This window comes from Cottoperca gobio, chromosome 3 (assembly GCF_900634415.1).
Source record: "Cottoperca gobio chromosome 3, fCotGob3.1, whole genome shotgun sequence".
NCBI classification, from domain to species: Eukaryota; Metazoa; Chordata; class Actinopteri; order Perciformes; family Bovichtidae; genus Cottoperca; species Cottoperca gobio.
Window position 1 is genome coordinate 17,006,493 of NC_041357.1, and position 10,429 is coordinate 17,016,921.

Sequence of the window (10,429 nt, forward strand, 5' to 3'; positions counted from 1 at the left end):
AGCGATGCATCCCTGTGCTCAACCTCTGTTTGGCCAGTTTTAATCTCCTTACATTTAGACTGTTTAAATAGTCTCAGTTCAGTTAAGTTCCTATTTACCTAACCAAAGTGGAATACTATCAGAGGCAGCAGGCAGTAGTCTGCCAGTCACACAGCAGATAGCTCCTTCATGCAGTGACAACCCAGATAAGTGGGAATGTGGGGAAAGTACTGTTTAATCAAACAGTGGAGGGAATAGGGAATAAGCGCAGGGGGACTGAGATATACCAGCTATTCACACATCCAAGTGTGTAAAGCTCTTCTTAAGTTCTTAGTGCCTACTAGCTAGCTTCAAACTAGTGATTTACTAAATTGGATTGCACCTTACCATATTACATCCAATATGTGGTCAGTTTATCCAAATAACGCCTGTGTGAAAATGTGCCACATGTGCCGCAGATATTAAAGCTGCATTCATATGATACAGTCATGTGACTGTCTTGCTTGAGTTTACTTCAGTGTGAACAGAAATATTTAATTGTCACGTAGTATGCGATACGTAGTATGCGGTACGTAGTATGCGGTACGTAGTATGCGGTACGTAGTATGCGGTACGTAGTATGCGGTACGTAGTATGCGTACGTATTTCAAACACAGCCATACACAGTAGGCTAACGTTGGCTTCGTCAGTTGGTTCATGTAGCTAGGTTACAGTTACACTCTACATAAGACATAGTTATAACTAGATTAAGTTTGTACTTCGAGAGAGTGGGTGCAACATGCTCCTGCTGAGGTTAAAGGTCTTTGTCTTTCTTGCTCTTCAATTTCTATTTCATCTTGAATTTCTCCTCATTCTTCCTCTTGAATTTTCACATTTCTTTCTCCCTCAATCACTCCATTTCAATATGCTTAACTGTCTCTCTCTTTTTTTATGTCCATCCATCTTTTTCCATGCCCTTTTCAGGAGGTGGGGTATTTATCATCTTTATACCTGGAGGTTTGAGGGCCATGCATTGGCCTGATAGATGGGCTAGCCACTGATGTGCAGCCACCTCAGGAGACACAAACCAGACAGCTATTTAGTAGCTGAACAAGACACATTGCTTTTCTTTTATTGTTTTCAAACTGCAAGGATGTGTGTGTGGGTTGGGAGAGGGGGGTTTAAGAAGAGGAGGAGGAGGAGGAAGGAAAGAGAGGAAGAAAAAAAAACAACAATAGCAGATGCTCCTTGGCTGTCCAGAAATTTTTTAGCAACTGTGCACAAGATGGGCCATTATCTATCTACAGTGTATCACTATGTTGTTGACAAATCAATGGCTCTGACAGTGATGACTCTGTGTTACAGCAAACATAAAGCACTCAGACAGTCTCCCTACCTGCTATGGAGACTACAGCAAGGGAGCACTCGGGGCAAGGGTACTCATAGCCAGGAGGTGTGGTGTGTGTGTGTGTGTGTGTGTGTGCGTGTGTGTGTGTGTGTGTGTGTGTGTGTGTGTGTGTGTGTGTGTGTGTGTGTGTGTGTGTGTGTGGTGTGTGTGTGTGTGTGTGTGTGTGTGTGTCAGTGTGTGACAGGGAGAGTTTTCATTGAGCCAATTTGTACTTCCTGTGCGTGCGTGCAGGTGTGGGTGTGCAAATGTAATGTAAGGGGTTTGCTCACGAAAGCTTATGCCATTGATCCCACATAATGAATCATACATATTATTGCTAAGGCTACATTTTTAACATTAATTAGAAATACCTCTCGGTCTGATCCAGACATGTTCCTAGTTTCTGGAATCACTGAGGGCAGCACAGCACTCTAATTCTTTAATACAAATCACTCTTTTCACGAGCAGTCTGCAAAGGCTTTAATGTGAGACTTGACCTGCTCCTGGTTAAAGCTGCTCTGCATTAATATCCTGCGAACTAGAAATCTTCAGACAGGGTTGTAACTCGGCTCAATAAGGAACCACAACTGCCGCCTGTGGCTGAACGTGCTACAGAACTCTAATCCATTCATGCAGCATACTGTACAGAGTACATGGGATTTATGGTTAACATGCAACATGCATGCAGAGACAGGGAGGCGGCGCGCTCCAGTGGGCACGTACAGAGTTATCATCGCTGTGTGGAATCTGTGAGTTGGAGATGGAGGGGGGGGGGGATGGGAGGTAATGAGTTAGCCAAGACTTGCATCGTGAATCCTAAGAAAGGAGGAGGGAGGGGGTCATCTGAGTTTGATTGACAGGTAGTCTCAAAGCCCCCTGTGGCAAATGCCAGGGGCAGGTCACTGGGGCGAGAGCACCGTTACCCATATAGATATAAACGCTTGACTGCTGTCTTTGGCATATGGGCCTCTCGTTGCTCAGGACACATGAGCCCAATGGTTTGTCATCTAGAGTAAAAAAGATGACAGAATTCCACAGAGAAGAGAGATTCAGTAGTGCTGGTTTATTAGTTTAATCATTTATCTTTCAGGGACAGCTCACATTGATGCGCAGAAATATTGTAAAATGTGCCAGTTTTTCATCTTGAGTCCCTGTTCAGATGTTAAAAGGCTCCATAGAGACTTAATGTATTACTCAAAGCTATGAAATTGTCTCAGTTACATACAATTAACTCAGCAAAGAAATTGCTTGCATTGTACAATGTACATACAGATCAAGGGAAAGGGAAATGACAAAGAAAACGACATTTTAGACCTATATAGTTCCTAAATCCCTGTATGGTGTAAAAAAGACATGAAGACATGAAACTAATTAAAACAAGCAAACAAATCTTTCATCAAAAATGTTAAACACCACTTTTAATTTAATAAAATGACAAAATAGCAGAAAATTATCAGTGAAAAAACAAACACCGCAGATTGGATTGTACTATATCTCAAAGTATTTGAGATTCATAATTGAAAAATAAAAGGTTTTAAGATGTTTTTAAATTGAGGTGAATGAAAATGTGTTTTTTCCAAAGCACTGAAAATGTACGTTTTTGTAAACACAAGCAAAATATTAATGCTTTATTTTATATGAAAATATACAATATTGAAAAGAAAATTGTATAATACATATATGAATATATATTATATATATTATTATATATATATATATAATGATGATAAAAAAATAATTTTGGTTGATGTTGTACAAATTGAGCAAGGAGATACTGCATGTCACTACCGGCTACCATCTCTTTATGGATTAGAAAAAAGAGGCAAAACCTTTATCATGTAGCAGAATGAACATTTTGTCATCCAAATACTACAAAGAGTCTTTAACGATTTTTGAAATACATTCAGAACAGAGGCAGATGTTGATTATCAGCCTTATGGGTAAGATCGAAAATCAGATGCTCGTCTCTGTGACTCAAATGTAATGTTAATACATCATGAGTGGCACAAACTGAGGCTAAGCGACATCTATGACTTTATATGGACACTATCACTGGAAGTTTTGTCAACCAGAAACCAGTACTCCAACCTCCCATGGTGAAATGCCCCCCATGCTGCCCCTCAGCAGTGGGAGGTCAGAGTTCAGGGTCAGCTACAGGACAGTACCCGTACTCAATACACCACCCTGCTGCCCAAATAACGGCTACGAACTCTATTGTGATGTTAAGTAAACAGAAAGCTGCAGGGGGACAAAATCATGCCGGAAGTAAAAGCCCTGCCTCTGATGTTATCCGTGCACAGAGACGGAGAGAGGAGAGAGGACAACGTCAGCGGCAAACAGGCAAGAAGACAAGTGTCGACAGCGACAGGAAAAAGACGGAAGCTGCCCATGTGCCTATGTCTCCTCCACCCGACCCCCTTACACCCCCTGCCCCCAACCCCCTCCACCGCAGACAAGCATATGTGGGCTGACAACATGACATTGCCAGTAGAGAGAGAGAGAGAGAGAGAGAGAGAGAGAGAGAGAGAGAGAGAGAGAGAGAGAGAGAGAGAGAGGACCAGGAGCCCTGACATCCCTGACTCTGACAGCTGATGGAGGCAGATTAAGCTCACACACGCACACAACTGTCAACCATCTCCCACCCCACAACCAACCCCACCCACCCCTCACCGCAATTCTTCCCCCCCATCCAAAAAGCCACGCAGAGGCCCTCCTCCACTATTCCCCGTCCCTCAGCTGCCTCTGCTCTCTTCATCCCTCCTCCCCCGGCCATGCAAAGAGCAGCACTGACTCCCAAAATCTCTCCCTTTAGTCATTTTCGTCTACATACACAAAAACACTGAGACAAATACACAGACGCACACACTTTCACACACATTTTTTTCCAGAGAAAGTGAGCATTACAGGCTCAGCACAGAGGGGATGATGGGTTTGCATCACCTAGAGCTTTGTAAATGTGTACTGATGCAATGTTTATGCTTTTGCTTAGCCAGCTATGACCCAGCCATATCGATAGCCAAGGTCTAACAACCGAATCAAGATGCAAGTCAGAAACAACAATGTCGAGACCTGACAACTGAGAGCAAGGTGTTTGCCTATTACTGTGCACAGCAGATATATATTACCGTAATGTCTGTAATCCCCATGACTCAGATGCCCTCACACAGCCCAGACGCCTCCTGTGGGGTTAGCTAGACGTATGAACACACTTAGCTGATGGATTACCTATTTATGTACACATAACTTCACTGGGCATCAACATTTTTTTTGCACTAGTTTGTTATCTCACCGTGAATAACAGGATCTATTTTGTGTGGTTAGAAGTTATTGTTTATGGTTTGAAAAAGAGGGCGAAAGAAAGCCATTTTGTGGGTGTGTACGTGTTGTTTGTGTATTTCTGTGTGAGAAACAAAAAGCTCACATTTTATTCTGTGACAGATAAGAGGGAAAGAAAGAGAGAGAGAGAGAGAGAGAGAGAGAGAGAGAGAGAGAGAGAGAGAGAGAGTGTGTGTGTGTGTGTGTGTGTGTGTGTGTGTGTGTGTGTGTGTGTGTGTGTGTGTGTGTGTGTGTGTGTGTGTGTGTGTGTGTGTGTGTGTGAGTGAGTGTACTGAGGCAGACATCCACCCTGGGACAGTATGTCATCGATTGAGCTGCAGGAAGAGGCCTATTATCTCCAGCCATGGTTCAAGCGGGGGAGTCAAGTGTGTCATATGTGTTGGCTCTAATTGGCAACCCACCCTGGTGGAGGCTGACTGGGGCGAAGGCAGAGCTGCAGTAACCCAACCACCTCCCGCCCTCACACACTCACCTCTGGAAATGTTACATTGTGCGATTCAAGGCTTTTGTGTTGCTGTTGTTTTTTTCTTGCACTGACAAAGAAATTACACATTTCTAAATGAACTGAATGCAAATACATATTCAGAGACATTATAGAAAACAATTTGTTTTGCTGACTATAATGCGGAGATCATTATCGTCATTGTTCTGTGGATAGTGGTGCATGTTGCAATGCTTTTGTGTTTGCGATATTTTGATTAGCAGACTGCACTCTGTGGTCTCAGTGTTGCATTGTGGGTCAGTGTCTGTTGTTTGTCCTCAGGGTCATTATTTGTTCTATTCTTCAGATGGATGTCTTATTAGACAAACCCTCAGGTCTCACAAGTTTCCCGTCTCTCCTGCTCCAGCTGAATGCTTAGCTGGTATAACACTGCCCTCTGCAGGTGTACAAAGACACAACATTTACTGCAAAAAGTTGAAAATACTGCCATCTCGAAAAAGGCATATAGAACATACAAACTAGACGGAACTCAACAGTCTACAACAAACTGATGCACATATGGGGGGGGGGGGGGGGGTGCAGTATATCAAGTGTAAAACGTCTTATTATTTTATTATTATTATTTTTCATTGGTTTGGTTTGTAATGTTCCACATAAATAGTAATCATCCAACATTTACTTAATATAAAGATGAGATGTGATTGGTGAATTTCAGCGCGTGATACTCGTTGTAGAAAAGTAGTTTTTCAACAAATTTGCAACGTTTTGCAAAACTGCAACTTTGGCAAATGTTTTGACAGCCGATCGTTGACTCACACTGATGATTTATATTATACATGCAGGAATTATAATAGTGCTTTGCAACGCACTTCAGAGGGAGTTAGAGCTTTGGCCTAATTAGCCGCTTACTTAGAGGCTGTAATACTTTGTTGGCATTGGAATTGACTTCCTGTTGAGGAGGCTATTCCTAAATAACCCTAGTACAAAGTTAAAGTAATAACTAGGTAATGTTTTTTTTTATCAGGAGCGTCCCAGTAGCTCACCTGTTCTACGAGTCCTTAACATCGGATCTTTAGAATCTGACCTGCGGGCCTTTGCTGCATGTCGTCCATTCTCTCTCCCCCTTTTCTGTCTTATATAAGCGCTCCCCCAGCACGTTGTGACTCCAGGTGCTGCCACCACAGCCGCTAAACGTTGCAGCCTCCTGGTAGTTTTTGGTTTAATGGAAACGTCTCTGCCACCTCGGAACCAAGCCAATAAACAAACTATCAAAACGTAAAGTTACACGGACCGTACAGCCCCCAGTGCCACAGCAAACACACAGAAGGCTAAGCTCCATGTGAAGATTATTAGATAGCAGTGTTATTTTGACCTGCTCTCAAAGTTGCAGCAGCTTACAGACAGGCAGACAGACATTTATTCATCTTACAGGAGTAAAAAATGCAAAGTAAATATATCAACACTGAAATATATATATATATATATCTCTGTAGAATTCAATAAACAATATAAAGAATTAATTAGAATTCACTAAAACTTAGAATATATTACATATGCCAAACTACTGCAACTAAAATATGAAATATAAACATAGAATATCACACTAGGCTTTTTTTTAATAACTGTAAATTGAGATTGTATTGACCGAGTAGTAGAGGGGAAATACTTACCTACGTAAATACAATACGTGAATACTTACATACGTAAATATAGTACGTAAATACCTACGTGAATACCTATGTGAATACTTACCTTCGTGAATACCTACATGACTACATTAGAGGAACGTTAGATATAGGCTACGTCGGCTGACGGTGAATCCTACAGCCAATGTATTGATAACGAGTGGATAACCTATTCCTACCCTATGTTAAGATGATGCCTGACGACGGAGTAACTTATTAAACGTGTTTCTACAGTACAGCTAGCGTTCAGCATGTTAGCCGTTCTCCAGCATCAGCATGACGTGAACCAGATGGCACTTTTCCAGCTCCGTTGGCCAGACGCTCTGATACGTTTTAAATAAGTAAGTGATACGCTATCAATGTTTGACATACGTATAATCATTAGTTATGTATACGTCAGCTACAACACCGCTGTGGAAACGTTGGACGTATTTGGACTCTGACAAAGTTTGAGCTAATTTTCATATATGCCGGCATGTTTCTGCCATACGGAACTGTGTATGTCTGCCGTGTTTAGCGTATGGTCTGCGTCCTTCAAACGATCACAACTTACCCTTCATTTATATCAACCTATTGCCGATATTTCGTATTTCGTCTTCCTTTCTTTCTGGATGACTAGTTTGGATAGTTGAACTAGCTGCATAACTAGCAAGTAAGAACAGCGATCTAGATAGCTCACGGCATTGCAGTATACCAGTCCCGGTCAAATATCAAATCTAATTTATTTTGAAGGTATTATACAAGAAAAAAGATAAGTCAAGTAAAAGTCCTTCATGTAAACTGTTAAACTTAAGTCAGAGTACAAAGGTATTATCAGCAAAATGCACTTTAAGTATCAAAAGTAAATATATTCATTATGCAGAAACACTCCTTTCAGAACTGGAGCTGCTGCCCCCGCGACCCGATCCCGGATAAGCGGTAGACGATGGATGGATGGATGGACTCCTTTCAGAGTTTTGATTGAAATACATTGTATTATTGTATCTTATTATTTAATGTTAGTCAATGTGTAGCACATTTTAGGTACTTTATACACTACTTGTTTGTTTGAAAATAAAGCACTGTGTCACATTATATAAGCCCCTCATATGTTTTGCCTGTAAAAATGTTATCTGAAAATGAACTAGTAACTAAAGCTGGCAAAATATATCTAGTGGAGTAGAAAATACAATATTTAGAGCAATAGAAGAATAAAGTAGCACAAGATAGAAATACTGTAAAGTACAAGTAACTCAAAATTGTTCGTAAGTATAGTACATAAATTAGATTGCACCGCTGACTTTATGTCAATACAACTTGTTCTGGTTGCCCCCAAGTGACCAAATAACCAATGAATTCTCCTCTAAATAATAAGAGGATTATTTTAATCACAAGACAAAGTAGGGGATGTATGCAGTGCATTCAATAATGCAACTCAGGTGTATTAAATGTTAGTTTCCATCATGGGTACACTCTTAGTTTTAAAAGGCAACTTGTCCCTTTGTATTCATACTGCTGGTCTTTCTGCCGCCAGTGGGCAGCAGAGCACTGTCTTTGAATCTGTAGACACGGTTTTTGGTAATTGGTTCATCTTTTAAACTTCAGCATCACCTTTGGATCTGGTTTTATTTATGACCCACACATGAACCCCTGATACAGACAAACACTGCAATGGGCACCCTACATCCTTCCAGCACCGCATGACATGTCTGCATGCGTTCTGTTATGGGAGCCTGTTGTTAGGGAAGTGTGTGTGTGTGTGAAGGAAGAGAAACATCAGGGCGCCTCCTGCCAACTGCCTCTGCCTGAAATGACAGAGACAGGTGCTACCAGATCTCTCACACACACATACATACTTGTGAACACAATGACACATGGAAACATGCCGACACCCACTCAGCATGGCACAGTCCGCCTGCCAACACACTCAATTATTTCACTGCTCTACTTTCTAACATAAAGGTTTCTAGACTGTGCTACCAACAGTATCTCTATCTCCTGTGTCACTGTACATTCATAACACGTTGATTCCTTGTTTATAACTGTGCTACTTAATGTCAGTCTTCACTGGTTTTTAACAGGAAAAGGCGTCTGTCCCACAAGTAAAGGAGAATCACTGCGGTAGGCCAATTTGGTCCTAAGTTGTTTACTTTCTAAAGAACCATATCGACCTTTGACCCCTGAGCAGACTTGCTGATAGGGTGTTGAAAGTAGTGCTTAGGAGGTCTAACTGTCCCATAATACCAAACATATATTTCCTGCTGGTTGTGTTTCCCCTAAGAACATAGACCCAACAAAGTAAACTAACTCTCTCAGTCTGTTTCTGGACAACAACCACCTCTTCTTGCAGCAGATGTGGTTGCCTAAAACACCTGTGCTTCATTGCTCATGGTAGTGTTTTTTGTCAAATTTTAAGCATTGCAGACATAGTAATCTTTGCTTTGGCATCACCCATTGAGCGCCATATATCTTCATCCTCTGCTTTGACAGGAGTGTTCAAAATAGCAGGAGTTCAAAGAGTTCTGGTTGAATTGTTTGAATGTGTGAGGGCCCGACACAGACCGCACCAGACAGCGAGGTTACGTATGCGGCCTCACGACATGAAGGTTGATCCGGACAAGATGGATTTAGGAAGAAAACGAGTGCTAAGCTACTTAAATCTTTGAACACAAGAATATTTTGTGCGGTCTATATTCTATATTCCGCAAGATCTGTTCATAAGTGTCTTGACATGTCAAGACACTTATGAACAGATCAATGTAGAGTCGTCCAGGATTGATAGTCAATAATTATAACTTTTTTAGCAAGGGATAATGGAGCTTTAAAGCTAGGGTGGGTAATGTATTTTAGAAACATTGTTTGTTATATTTGTTGAAATACTCTTTACATCCCGACAGAATGCTCTACCTGCGCGCACTCTTCTCGTGCACTCATTGCGCGGTTTTTCGGTTGGATCATTTTAAACCTTACCTCTTGCTTGCTTTTCCAATGTTACCAAACCCTGATTTTATAGTATAATTTCATTGTCAAAATAAAGCAATTCAATGTCAATCTAAAGTGATAGAGCGTTAGACGTATTTGCGAGTTGTAGAATAATTCTTTATAGAGCTGAACTGAGTAGTCGACTCATCGATTGATTAGTCGAAAATAATCGGCAACTGTTGTGTTAATCGATTAATTGTTTAATAATTTAGTTATTGCTTCAAATCTGGTTTCAGCTTCTGATTGTTTCTGTTTCTGCTTTTCTGTTTGACATCATTGCAAACTTAAAACCTTTGGGGTTTTGGACTGTTGGTAATTTCATATATCCGACTTTGTATGTATCCAGATTTTACACATTGTCTTTCTTTCCTTCCTTCTTTCTTTTTGTCTCTCTGTAAACCACTACTGTTTTGAAAAGTGTTAAAGTTTACTTCAACTGGTGAAGCCAGTGTTTCTGTCTACACCACCAACAGCTGCCTTGCTTCTCTCTTCATCTCCCTCCCTCTCTCCCTCTCTCTCTCTCTTTCTCTCATCGGTCTGTGAGTGACAGCACATGTGCTGGGGTACATGGGAGGGCCGCTGCTGAAATTCTAACCCCTTACCCAACGACTGTGAGACATACTCCAGTTATGGGCAGGGAGGAGCTTTGAGAGACAAACG